This window comes from Protopterus annectens, chromosome 2.part1, assembly GCF_019279795.1.
Source record: "Protopterus annectens isolate FY-2018-M chromosome 2.part1, PAN1.0, whole genome shotgun sequence".
NCBI classification, from domain to species: Eukaryota; Metazoa; Chordata; order Ceratodontiformes; family Protopteridae; genus Protopterus; species Protopterus annectens.
In genome coordinates this window covers 243,667,147-243,680,915 of record NC_056729.1, presented here as the reverse complement: position 1 = coordinate 243,680,915, position 13,769 = coordinate 243,667,147, and the positions used below count along the sequence as shown (strand labels likewise).

Below are 13,769 nucleotides of genomic sequence, written 5' to 3'. Positions count from 1 at the left end.
CCAGGGCCTTGTAGACATTCTGGAAGAAATCTACCAGGTTTAACATAAAGATCTACCCTTAACAAAGCTAAACTTGGTTGGAACAAGAGTTTGAAGGTCATCTATATCCTTGTTGATAAGATCCATGATGATTCTCTCCATGTCCTACCAGATAAGGCTGGCTATGTTTATGTGTCTATAGTTCCCAGGGTTGGTTGAGGGACACCCTTTCTGCAAGGTGATTATGGTTGCTGTTTTCCATTCAACTGGGACAAAGCCAGTGCTTAGACTGAGATTGAAGAACATGCTCAGTGGTTCCACTAATTCCTGTTTTAGACCATTTAATAAGCAGTCTGGGATGTTGTCCAGTCCCATAGAGGAAATGTTTTTGGCCTTAGAGAGTGCAACCATGATCTGCTTTCTGGAAACACAAGGACAGCACTGGTGACATGTATGTTATGGGATATGACTGGTGGGGACAGGGGTGTGAAGTTTTAACCAAACCTGTCTGCTAGCAGGTTGACGATCTCCTTCAGGTTCAGTATAAGTTATACCATCCACTGCTAGTTCGGCACAAAGCTTGGCCTTCCCTTTTAGATTTTAGAAGTTGCTAAAGAATGCTTTGTGATTTACCTTAGCGAGGGATGCTAATTTAGTTTTGTAATTAGCTTTAGAAGACTTTACAAGATGTCTAATCTGCTCATTTATGCTTTGGAATAAGTTCTTCCTTTGATGTGACCATTCCCTCTTGCTTTTTGACAGCAGTTTCTTTCTCTTATTGTATAACCTATTTATGCTGGATATCCACCAGGTAGGCTTATTTTTTCATGAGGCTCTTGATTTCATCTTTTTCAGTATGACTAAGTCTATGCATTTATGTAGGTGTTTATAAAGGATATTTGTGTACACCTCAGCATAGGGTCCATTGCTGTCAGTGTTGGCTGAAACCTTTGATGCCATTGTTCAGTGGGCTATAGCTTGCTTTAGAGAAATTTTATTTACCTTTTTGCTCCTGAGGGTGGGTCAGGTATGATCTTTACTTTGAAGAGACTAATTTATGATTGGACTTTACCAGGGATGGCCCGGCACATGGGGTGGTGCAGTGATCTCCCATGTTGGTGAACACTATGTCAAGAATGTTAGAGCCTCTTGTGGGGATACTAGCTATCTGCTCCAGACCATTTGTGCTAACAAGGTCCAGGAACATTTGGGTGAATGCATTTCTGCTCATATATGTTACCCAGTCAATGGAAGGATAGTTAAAGTCAGCTGTGGCCAAGGTATTTGGCTGTACTGAGAGTGACTCAAGCAGATCCCGGTAGGCTGTGTGGTTTTCATGGTTCATAATGGGGGACCTATAGCTAACAATGATGTGGAGAGGGGGGTCTTTCCTACAGTTAGTTGGACTTTGAGTAACTCTAGGGAGTCATACTGTTTAACTAGTCTAGAGGTGTATATGTCTTTAATGAAGATGGATACTCTTCCTCCCTTGTTTTTTTCATGTTTGTTATGTGGTGTAAATGTGTGGAAGGCATTGTAGCCCTGCATGGCTGGGGTAGTCCCTGAGGCCTTGAACCATGTCTCTGTGACTGCACAGACACATCAGCATTGTCCAGAGTGAGAAGTGCTTCAGATGAGTGCAGTTTCTGATTTAGACTTCTGTCATTAAGCAGCATAACCTTGATTTTGTTTATGTAGTATATTTTTATGTCAGGAATTTTGTTCTTATGACATTGCCTAAAAAAGGCACTATGGGGGAGGCAAGTACCTTTGCCAGCAACCTAAAGCCTAGAGGAAACAGGTGAAGACCATCTCTGGCAAAGCAGAGTGGTCTGTCAACCATATCATCCCAGGCTTTCAGATACTGGATCCCACTGGATTGACACCAGAAGCTAAACCAATTGTTGAATTCAATCATTTTTGGTTTGTGTTGCAGCATCATCTTGGGTGGGGAAATAATGCTGCTTGGGGCTGGGGACATACCTGCCTGGAACACATAATCTGAAAGCTCCATCATGTCTCTCTTCAGTCCAGTGAGATATGACTCATGTCATTCACTTCAACATGGACTATGACAGAGGCATAACAGTACTTGTTGACAAACTTGAGTGCGTGCATGATTTAGTGGATCCTGGCACCAGACAGGCAGCTGACCATGACCTTCTCCTTGTCAAGCCTAATGAGGGGGACATCTTGTCATCTCACTATGGGGTTGCTTATGACCAAGACATTTGGTTTAGATATGTTTTGCCATATGCGTCTTATTGGGTGAGACACACTGATGTGTGTGTTATTATGTGAAGCGCATGCTGTTGGGACCATATTGTGTGCAGAATGTTTGTGCTTGGGAGGTCTTTGCTCTTTTGATATATTTCTAGTGAGTACCTCCATGCATGTGGGTTTATGTTTTTTGTGCTTGATATGTGTGGGAGGTGGTGTGTGGGTGCTGAAAACCTGCTTTGCATTTGGTTTGTTGCTACGTGAGACAGAGAGCATTGATTCCATATTCATAGTATAGATAGATCTCTCACATACTGTATTTGCATGTTTTAGTAGTAGTAGGTTTTCTATATACATGAGGCAACTGCTACATTGCCTCAGGATTCCCATATCAATCAGGCTGGCTGGGGAAACGATAGGAAACTGACCTTCCATTATATCAGGTGTATTCTGTAATAAGTGGGGGTGGGTGAGCTAGATGGACTAGGTTCTGCTTCTGTTGATTCCACCGGAATAGGTTTTCCACAATTTCCCTCGAGCCTGAGATGAGGGGCGCAAAGTTTGCATATTTTCTCCAATGTTTCTCTGTGCAACCTGTATCTCTCAGCAATTTCTGTGTCATGCAGTCCATGGTAAGTCAAATTACTTCTAAACACCCTTCTTCCTCTATTTGTCTGTGGACAGGCAGCACCACCCTTCTTTGAAGCCTGTTGAACATGCAGTATAACAATAGCAGAAGCAACCCCTAACATGCGTTTTCCCACCAAGTGTAATTGTCCTTGTATTCCACAGTTTTGGTGTTAAGGACAAATTACTACACTGAGTGTACATGACTACTTTATAACTTCCTGAATAGCTCCACCATGTTGGATTGGTTTATTAGCATGTATTTTGGCTCTTTATGCTGTTATTAGTATATTCTGCTATGTGCCTTTGTTTTGCATCTCTACCCATTGTATAGAGTTGTTTAATGAATACCGAATAGTGTGTTGCTGTGTTAGTAGCAACTTCGTGTAGCTGTTAATGAATCTGTCCTCCTGTATTTATTTGTACCCAGATTGTATCCTTTAACTATTATTGTTCCCAGCCTGGGTAGGATCACAGTTAAAAATTATGGTTAAACAGAAATCAAGCCAAAAAAGGCAAACAAACAAAGAGACAGAAATAAATCACATAAATAAAGTAATGAAAAATATAATTTTCATTGATCTATAAAATATGTACTATAAAACATTGTCAGTAAGTCATGACCTGTTAAGAAAGCATGATTTTTAAAGAAATGCATTACAAAAAATATTACTGGAACTTTAGCTAGGTGTTCTTCATCCAAATTTTAATAACATTATTTTATTTCATAAGGAAACAAAAGGTATATTTATCATAAATGGAAATAAAAAGATGCTCTGCACTGTAAGACTATATACAATAGGAACTGGACGTATTGAGATTCATAAAATAAATATTCTAGTGTCTTTTTTTAATGAAAGTTCAAAAACATTTTAGGAATTGTGAAGTTCTGAAGAAGTGTATGTATACCTTTTCATTTATCTCTTAGCAGAGGAAATTCCTTACATTTCCTGAATGTGTGTGTATGCACAAGCAATGTTTGTACAGCAACTGGAAAAGAATGCACAAACTGTTACAGACAGTATTAAGTAAGGTCTGCATGATGAAGTCATTTGATGACATCATCAGAATATGTCTGTGGAAATAAAGAAAATTTAGTGTTAATAACAAAGTGACTGTTTTGTTACAGGACCTAAACCACGACACTTAAGGGCTACTCTGGGGTACCAGGTCTGAGATCCCATCCTCCCAGCCCCCAGGGGTGTGGAGATATGGCCCAGCAGTGCCTCACACCCAGGGCCAGCTGTAGGCATCAGGTCAGCCTCCCGTCTTTCACCTGGCATGCAGGGATGCGACTCTGCGAACAGCACCATGCAGGAGGCAAGAGGCCATGTGCCAGGAGGCTCAACGTGTTAGTTGTTCGTCGGTGCCTGGCACTAAGGAGGAGAGAGATGGAGGTGTGCTGTGAAATGTGTGGATATTCCGGACCCATGGTCATCTCCTGTGCAAGTTTGAAAGCTCTAGTTGGAGGACAAAGGGGAGAACTGGTGTCATGAAAGTCTGGATGACGGACTGTCTGAGGCCTCGTGGCCCAGCAGAGGTCCACAAGGCTGGGAAGGATTGGAGGGAAGCTCTCCTGAGAGGCTCTGAGAGCACGGGTTACATTGCAATATTTGGTAGCCTTTAGAAGCTATGTAACCCAAGAAAAGAGCTCTCCCACCTGGGTAGAAGTGGAAGCCCAGAGGGTGTCCATCATGATGGTAGTCTGGAAGGGAGAGAAAGGCAGAAAGTGGCTGGGCCAGAAGAGCTCCCGCCTCTGAGAGGGGGTCTGGACCACAGCCCTCCCCAGGACGGGAATCTGGAAGAAAAAGGGCTGGTTAGTGGCCAGGACAGGAGAGCTCCCACCTGGGTGAGAAGGCCCGGATCATGCCCCCCTCTGGGAATGGAAGTCCTTAAGGGAGTAACTGGTAGAATGCTGTGGGACCTGGAGATCTTCTGCCTGGGTAAATGGGGTCAGGCAGAGCTCCCCCATGATGGAAGTCCATAAAGCAGTGCTGGGCAGAGAGCTGTAGGGCCTGGAGAGCTCCTGCTTTGGCAAGTGGGGTCTGGCAGAGCACTCCATGATGGAAATCCATAACATAGTACCAAGCAGATATCTGCGAGTCCTGGAAGGCTTCTGCTTTGGTTGAAGGCATCCAACCTCACCCTGTACCTGATAGCGTACCCGAAAAATTGCAAAGTCCCTATGGCTTCTCTGGATTGGAAAGCGGGGTTATTTGGAAGCCATCATGAGAGCGGACCTGTCCCTCAGTGGTCGAGGGGAGTTTTTTGAGACCAGCCATGATCAGCGTATACTTCCTCCGAGATGCTGTGAGGGCAATCGTGACACTGCAAGATTTGGCCGCCTGCAGGAGATATGCGGGAGACTGGATCATTGTGCTCTGGATCAGAAAGGAGGGGCACTTGGAAGCCCTCATGAGCATGCAGCTGAGGGCAGTTGTACACGGCAGATCACACCCTGCAGATTCACTCTTTGGATCAGCCAGTAGACACTTGTGATCCTGCACAATCTGGCAGCCTTCAAGAGTTAAGGGATAATGAGGTCTCCCATCAGACTACAAGTCCAAGTGCCCAACTCTGGGTCTCAGTCCCAGGGATGGAAGATGGCAAGTCCCATTAGAGTACGAGTCTGAGTCACAGCTCACAGGGATGTCCTACCAGGTGTCTGCGCAGGGTTGAGGTGCTTTTATCCACCATTGATCGATTGATTAGGCCCACTCACTCCCACTGCCAGGGCCCCTGCATAATGGCTCTGTGGGTCATGGCTTGCAGGTTGAGCTTTTCCACCCAGGGAGCAAGGTGTGGTTGGGAGCATGGAGTGTTCTGCACTCTGCCAGTTCAAAGTTGAGGCAAGACTGATGAGTCTGGGCTGAGGTGAAGGGGTGCTGTCACACAGCTGCCATTCTCCAGCAACTGCGCTCCCCGAGCATGGGAGCTCTTTCTCTCTCTGGCTCTAAGCTCCATGCTGGCCTGCAGCACTCTGGAGTTACGGTTACCAGTCCATGATCAGCACCCAGGGTGCCCCCTCCAAGGGAAAAGGGATTCATCCTATCAGTGGAGGCACAGGTTCTGGCCCCTCCTCACCACTCACCCACCGAGGTGCTCCTATCTGTTTGATCCTGCAATTAGCATATGCTTGTCTCAAAGAGTAAGCCATTCACGCCTCAGTGCACATGGATGCTACAGTGAAACTGCAAATGGTTCATTTAATCAGTTATGGTTCCTTTGATTGCTCCACCATTACTTGGATAACTGTGTTAATTCTAGAGCTAGCACATGCTGACAAACACAGACCTCTGGGGATGCGTGCATTTATCAGACCAAAACCAATCCAGGTCTCAGCCCAGCAGCTTTGTTGACTCTAGATAAATTCAAGCTTATTGTGTGCCCTTGTGGTGGCAGTGTGACATCCGAATGTATGCCCTATCAACTTTTGAGTGTACTATCTGTGCCTACCATGGTGACCACTGGTAACAGGGAATCAGGGTTCGACTCCAGATAGGGAGCCAGAGAAATGGCTACCACATCCAGGAAAGGCAGTAGGCTCACAAATTACCTACTCCCGGGGTAGGTAGTGATGAAAAATAACAATACAGGACTCTTTCGAGGCCCTGTAATTGGAATGGGTACATTTTAAATCTTTTAACAAGGACCTATAGGAGGTGAAGTCTGGTGCCAGCAGCCATGGTAATTCCAGCTCCAATAGCATATAATAAAGTTGCTACAGTTAAAAATCTCATAGCTGGATCTTGGTATCAGGCTGGAGGTCTGCCGTGAGGTGATCTACTGCCTATCCCAGCCCCTGAATCTCGGCACTCCCTCAATGCTCTTAAATGAGTGTCCTGGGGGTCCGAAGCATTTACTTTGAAAAAATTAGAGAGCTCAAAGCATTCTGGTCACCTGAATACTTCAGCTAGGAATAATGGAATAAGACACCAGTTCTATTTTGTTGATTTTCGGAACTGGGCCCATGATTAAGAGGGACGACCAAAGGCATTCATGTTGTGCCAATAGATGTGAAATTCTTGGACCATCACAAGACAAACAAAAGTGAAAGCATGTTTTCATTAATCAAGAAAGAATGTCAGCGGTTGGAAGACGATCAGATACCATCATAGTTCCAACCAGAAATGATGCTGACTAGTGATCCAGCAGCATTATTCTCATGACCCACCCGGGACCTTCAGTGAAACCAAAGTCTTTGAGTTCCAGGAGTAAGGCTTGCTGGTTAATTTGACTCACTAGAGTAAATCTCACCCAACTTGGACACGGTAAGGATTGACAGATTGATAGCTCTTTCTTGATTTTGTGGGTGGTGGTGCATGGCCGTTTTTAGTTGGTGGAGCAATTTGTCCAGTTAATTCCAATAATGAATGAGACTCTGCCCTGCTAACTAGTTATGTGGCCCCGTGCAGTTGACACCAACTTCTTAGAGGGACAAATGGCTTTCAGTATCTAATGCTTCCACTGTTGTATTTACAGTACTAACTGAAATACAATTAGGTTCAACAATTATGTAAGCAATGTAAGCAATCATTCACAAATGAGTAGGAACAATAAATCAATAAATGCCCTTCTGCAATACACACTCATGGAGGGAGTGAGAAGAGTGGCGGTGTCCATCCCCTCTTGTTCTTGGTGGTGGGAGGGGATCCTGTCCATGCAGCAGGAGGTGCAGGCCCTCCTCCTCCACCATGAGTGGATAGCTCCCTGCCATCCCATGCTGCAGGGCCAGTAACTCCAGTCCGTGAAGCCTCACATGCTTATCTCAAGGTGTGATGCCGCAGGGGCATTGGTGTCCCTGGCAACTGAGAAGAGAACAGTATGACTCTGAGTGGTGGATCACTCAGCTCATGTGTCAATGAAGAATGTAGCTAGCTGCGAGAACTAATGCAAATTGCAGGACACATTGATCACTGACACTTCAAAGGCACTTTGCAGACCCAGGTTACACCAAGACTATGCCTGTCTGAGGGTCTATGTGCCTTTAATCTCCCCAGGGGTGTCTAGCCCCCATCAAAAACATGGCTGGGGAGTCAAGGGAGCTCACAATGGGTTCCTGTCCCTCCAGAGCAAGACGTGAATGGAGGAGAGAAGTCACCACCTCCCCAACCCAGGAAACTATCCGCATACATCCACCCACCCCACCAGAGACTGTCGGAGGTACCCTCACTTGGCTGTCCTCCTGAGGTGAGGCCTGATGTTTGCTCACCCTATTCCTGCATGCCAGGGATGCCTCGGCCCTCCTCTACCACCTAGAGTATGGCAGTGGGGGAGTGGGTGCGAGAGCCAGGAGAAAGATGATGCATCCATCTGTCCCCACAGCCCACACCCACCCATCCCCACATCTGCGACCATGCTCAGTAAGTGACCTCAGATCAGATGTGATGACCCATTGAATATAAGCATATTATTAAGTGAAGAAAAAGAAGCCAACCAGGATTCCCTCAGTAATGGCGAGTGAAAAGGGAAGAGCCCAGCATCGAATCCCTGCCAAGGTGATGGGTGCAGGGGAATGTGGTGCTTGGAATTCCATCTCCCTGGCACCGCCCAGGGGGCCCAAGTCCTTGTGATCTAGGCTCTGCCTGTGGACAGTTTGAGGCTGGTGGCAGCCCCTGGCATGTCTGGATCAGGTCTTTCCATAGTCAGGTTGTTTGTAAATGCAGCCCAAAGCAGGTGGTAAACTCCATCTAAGGTTAAAGACTGGCTTGAGACTGATAGTGAACAAGTACTGTAAGGGAAAGTTTAAAAGAAATTTGAAGAGAGAGTTCAAGAAGGCATGAAACCATTCCTATCAGTTCGTCGAAACTTCAGCAGTTCGAACACCATATGTTCGAACTGTGAAGTTCGAAAACTGATTATTGTGAAGCTGCAGAACACCGAATTCTTTCCCAGTGAAAGAATTTGGTGATCCGTTTCTGTGGCTTCACAATTTTCAGCCCTGTGGTGGAAAGTTACAGGTCGGGTTCACGTAAGTGTGCGATTGTGCAGACGTTAGAGTTAGGGTGTGGTTTAGGTGAGTTAGGGTTAGGGCGCAGGTGAGGTGGGTGTGTGATAGTGACAGACTTTAGGGTTAAGGCGGCATAGGTGACTTAGGGTTAGCGTGTGGGTCAGGTGACTGTGCGATAGTGACGGACCTTAGAGTTAGGGTTTGGGATAAGGTAAGTGGATAGATAGTAGTGTATGTACAGTTTAGTGTAGTAGGGTTAGATGTAGGATTTTAAGTGTATGTGTGTGGATTGCTGTTTTTTTGGTGTGCTTGTGTTGTGTGCGTGTTTCTTGGAACAGCAGTTTTTTTTTCCCTGGGAATAAATCACTGTTCTAAACCTTTAATGGTTTTGCACTTCAAGGTTAGTAGTTTGAACATATGGTGTTCAAACTTCTGCCATTTTGTCAAAGTGATATAGACCCTAATAACTTACCTGCTGAATCAACTAGCCCTGAAAATGGATGGTGCTGGAGTGTTAGGCCAATACCTGCCTGTCGCTTGTACTGGGAACCTAAGGGGCTATGCTGGGTGAATAGGAGGGGCACCGCACTGGCAGTGAATCCCAAGTTTCCTAAGGCAAGCTCAGGGAGGACAAAAACTTCCTGTGGAGAAGGGCAAAAACTTGCTTCACCTTGATTTTCAGTATGAATACTGACTGTGAAAGTTGGGCCTCATGAACCTGCTGGCTTTTTGGGATTTAAGCAGGAGGTGTCAGAAAAGTTTCCACATGAATAATTGGCTTGTGGCAGCCAAGCATTCATAGCAATATCGCTTTTTGATCCTTTGATGTTAGGTCTTCCTATCATTGTGAAGCAGAATTCACCAAGTGTTGCATTGATCACCCACTAATAGAGAATATGAGCTGGGTTTAGACCATCATGAGACAGGTTAATTTTACGATGATGTGTTGTTGTGATAGTAATCTTGCTCAGTATGAGAAGAACCAAGGGATCAGACATTTGGTGTATATGCTTGGCTGAGGAGCCAATGGCTACCATCTGCGGGATTATGACTGAATGTCTATAAGTCAGAACCCCACCTAAATTTAGTGATACCCCAGCCCCGCATATTTCCAATTTGCCAGGGATAGCTGGCCACAAGGTCATTGAGGAGCATCGCTTGTCACTGGTTCGGAACTCAGACAGAAGGGGGCTGCTGCCATTATCCTGCAGTGCACTGCATGCTCATGGGTTACTGGGCGGTAAATCATTCATAAACAACCTGATTCTGGGTCAGGGTTTCATATGCAGCAAAGAAGCAAAAAGCTGTGATCTATTGAAAGTCAGTCCTCGAGCCAAGCTTTTGTCACAGGTGGGGGGATGGACACCATGATCTCACTGGAAGGGGAGACCAATCCTCCTCCAGCCCACCGCACACACCCCCTCCTCCCTTTCATCCATATTGTCAGTGGGACTTTACTCATCGACGGACGCGGGGTCAGGCTTGGTGAGACACAGACCACTATCTGGGCGCACCCTGGCAGTGAGGCCTCCCCACACAGGAGGAGGTCTCTGGTCATCCCCCAAGCTTCACCCCTCTGGTGCCTCCTTTTAGATAGCTGAAACCCATGCAGATGCAGAGGGGGCTTAGGATCATGTACCTAGGCTTAAGGGTTGTCCCCAGAGGGGTGACCCAGCAGCTGGTGTGTGGTTCCTAGGAGAGGGCAGGGGGCCATCCAGGGAAGCCAAATCCAGGTGTCCCATCCCAGAGGCCACCATGAAGGGGGAGAATGGGAGCACCCTGGGAAGACAGGTCCTGGATCCCATCCTCCCAGCACCCATGTGAGCGTAAATAGGGCTGGCATGGCATCTCATACTTGGGGCCAGTTGGGGAGTCATCTGTTGCCACAGTTGTGCCGAGGACTGCCCCAGGAAGCCAGGTCTAAGATCCTGTCTTCCCAGCCCCCAGGGGTACAAAGACAGGGCCGCCGAGGTGTATCACACCAGTAGCCAGCCGTGGGCATCAGATTGACCTCCCGTCCTTCATCTAGCACTGTGGGGATGCCACTCTGTGAATGGCACCACACAGGAGGCAAGAGGCCATCTGCCAGGCAGCTTGAAGCATTGCACATTTGTCAGCACCTGGTGCCATGGAGGAGAGAGATCAAGGTGTGCTGCAAAATGTGCAGAGATGGTGGGACCCAGTGCCATCTCCTGTGTGAGATTGAAAGCCCTAGGTGAAGGGCAAAGGGGAGAACCGCCATCACAGAAGTCTGAATGAGGGACTGTCTGAGGACTCACAGCGCAGCAGATTTCCACAAAGCCGGAAAGGATCAGAGGGGAAGTTCCCCTGAGAGGCTCCAAGAGCATGGTTGAAACTGCCTGCTTTGGCAGCCTGCAGGAGATATGCGGAAGATGGGGACTGTGGTTCTCTGGATCAGAAAGGAGGGGAACTCAGAAGCCCTCAGGAGAGCAGGCCTGCCCCTCAATAGCCGAAGGGAGTGCCACAAGGCAAGCCGGGAATGGACAGAAACTCCCCCTTAGACACTGCAAGGGCAAGCGTGACACTGCATGATTTGGCAGCCTCCAGGAGACATGGAAACAGCGGGGTTCCCCAAGGCAAGGTGGTACCGACAACTATGGAAGAAGGTCTCTCGGCAGGGTGGAAGTGGAGGCCTGTGGGGTCGGCCCTGATGGAAGTTCATAAGGCAGTGGCTGATGGATGGTTGCAGGCCCAGGAGAGATTCTTACAGGTAGGTTGAATGTGGCTGACCTCACACTGTACACGACGGCATCCCCAAAAAATCGCAAAGTCCCCAGAGATTCTCTGGATGGAAGAGCAGGGGACTCGGAAGTCCTGACAAGAGTGGATCTGCACCTTGGTGGCTGAGAGGAGATCCACGAGGCCGGTCAGGATTGGAGGGATGCACCCCTTAGAGGCTCCAAGGGCACATTGGATCTGGAATGATTTAGCAGCCTGCAGGAGACTTGGAGATGATGGTACCCCTGAGGCAAGGTGGGGGCTGTGGCCGGGGAAGGATTTGTCTCATCAGGGTCAAAGGAGAGACCTGTAGGAGTTGGCCATGATGGAAGACCTTAAGGGAGTGCTGGGAGGTGGGTTGCAGGGGCCGGAGAGCTCCTGCCTGGGTGAGTGGAATCAAGCAGAGCCCCCATAACAGAGGTCCATTAGGGAGCGACTGGTGGGTGGCTGCAGGGCCTTGAGAGCTCCTGCTAGGGGACGGCATCCAACCTCACCCCTACCTGATGGTGTCTCTGAGAAACCACAAAGTCCCCAGAGATGCCCAGGATGAGACAGCAGGGTGACTGTCCATGCCATTAAATCATATCACCATTCAGACTAAGCAGTCCAAACTGGGACATTTCTCCATCCCAAAGACAACATTTGGGATTCCAGAACAAAAACTTTCAATCAAACTGGGACTATCCTGGAAAAATGGGGACTATTGTTCACCTCGGTTAATAACCACCAGAGAGTGAGGCCTTTGACTATTTTTAAAAGCTAGGGATTTATTTAATTTTAATGTCTTATTGGATGTTAGTGATGTATGACTGGTTTGAAAATTTATCTGAGTTGATTGGGTGATTACATTTAATAATCTTGGTATTTAAATGCATTCAGGACATGTTGAATTTTGCGGTTTGAAGAAACACTTGTTATAGTGTGAAAGCGCTTACCTTCCTGTTATTTCTCTGACGTGACTAAAAGCTTTGGTTTTATTTGATCATCACGGTCATGTTTCTGTGCTGGAATATTTTCTTTTGCATATTTTTAAAACAATGTCAAAGTCAATAGTTCTTTTGATAATTCAAATGTGCTCAAGTTATGGTCTAGAGTAATAATTCATAAATAACTACATTGCTTTGCTAAGGATGGTCTGCACCTGTTGCCTCTAGTCTTTTGAATAGTGGCTAGAACATTAACCTCCCCCATAAAGCCTTTTTAGGAAACACCAAATTGACAAACCTTCCAACAGAGTAAAATCTACACACGGAAATCTGAAGGTGTTACTGCTCAATGCCAAGTGTCTAAACAGAAGCTCCACTCATCTTGGAGAATGCAAACATCTGTGCAGTTGCCGAGATATGGTATAAAGCCACAGGGAGTAACCCAGCAGTGCAAGACTACAGTACCTACTACACATCTAAACCAGAAACTGCACAAACAGGGACTTAAGACAACGATGTTTCAGTCTACATCAGTAAAAAGCATAACTCCAGATTGGTTAAACAGGATGGCACACTGGAGTTCCCCCATGTACAGATTACTATAGACAAAGTCCCATACCCTATCCTAGTAAGCAGTAGATCACCGTCCACTCCCATGAAGTCCAGAGTTCAAACATATACCTATTGGAGACATTCTATATTCAGTCATATACTATACTTATGGGGGATTTTAATTATCTATCTATAATCTGGGAATACTACATTACCCAAGATTTGCAAATGCAGAAATTTCTAGACCTTTCAAGCACAGACACCATGGACCAGTTAGGGAAAAATACCCCACCTAGTGTTGTGTAGTAAAGTTAGACTGCAAAGTAGTCTCCTTTGAAATAAGAATCAATTCTGTAACCTCAGCAAATGCTGTAACAGTTAGAATCTAGGCAAACTACCTTTTATTAGGTGATAACCTGCCTAAATTTCAAGACTCTTCAAATCCAGACAAAACAGCAGCTTATGCAAAATTGTTCACAGATACTCTGCATAGAGTCTGATGTGCATAATAGAAATAAGTCCAAAATTAAAAAAGCTGTACAAAGAAAGAAAAAAAATCATAGTCTGGAACTGTAACACCAAAAAAGATAAAAACTCTCTCATTAAACTTTATAGACAACTAAGTGGACTAATTAATTCCAAAAAAGTAAATTTTGAGGTAAAGATGGTGTCCCACACCAAGGAAACCATATGCTCTTCTTTAGCTATGTTTGAATCCTCAAAGGTAGCACACAACAGTCTGCAGAACTGTTTGGTAAAAGGAGCCATATTCATGG

The 13,769-nt window shown here is 46.1% G+C and overlaps 1 pseudogene; it reads left to right on the top strand.

Moving 5' to 3' along the window:
- The first annotated feature begins 7,652 nt into the window (after window positions 1-7,652).
- On the top strand, window positions 7,653-7,805 carry LOC122795095 (annotated as a pseudogene).
- Window positions 7,806-13,769: the final 5,964 nt, after the last annotated feature.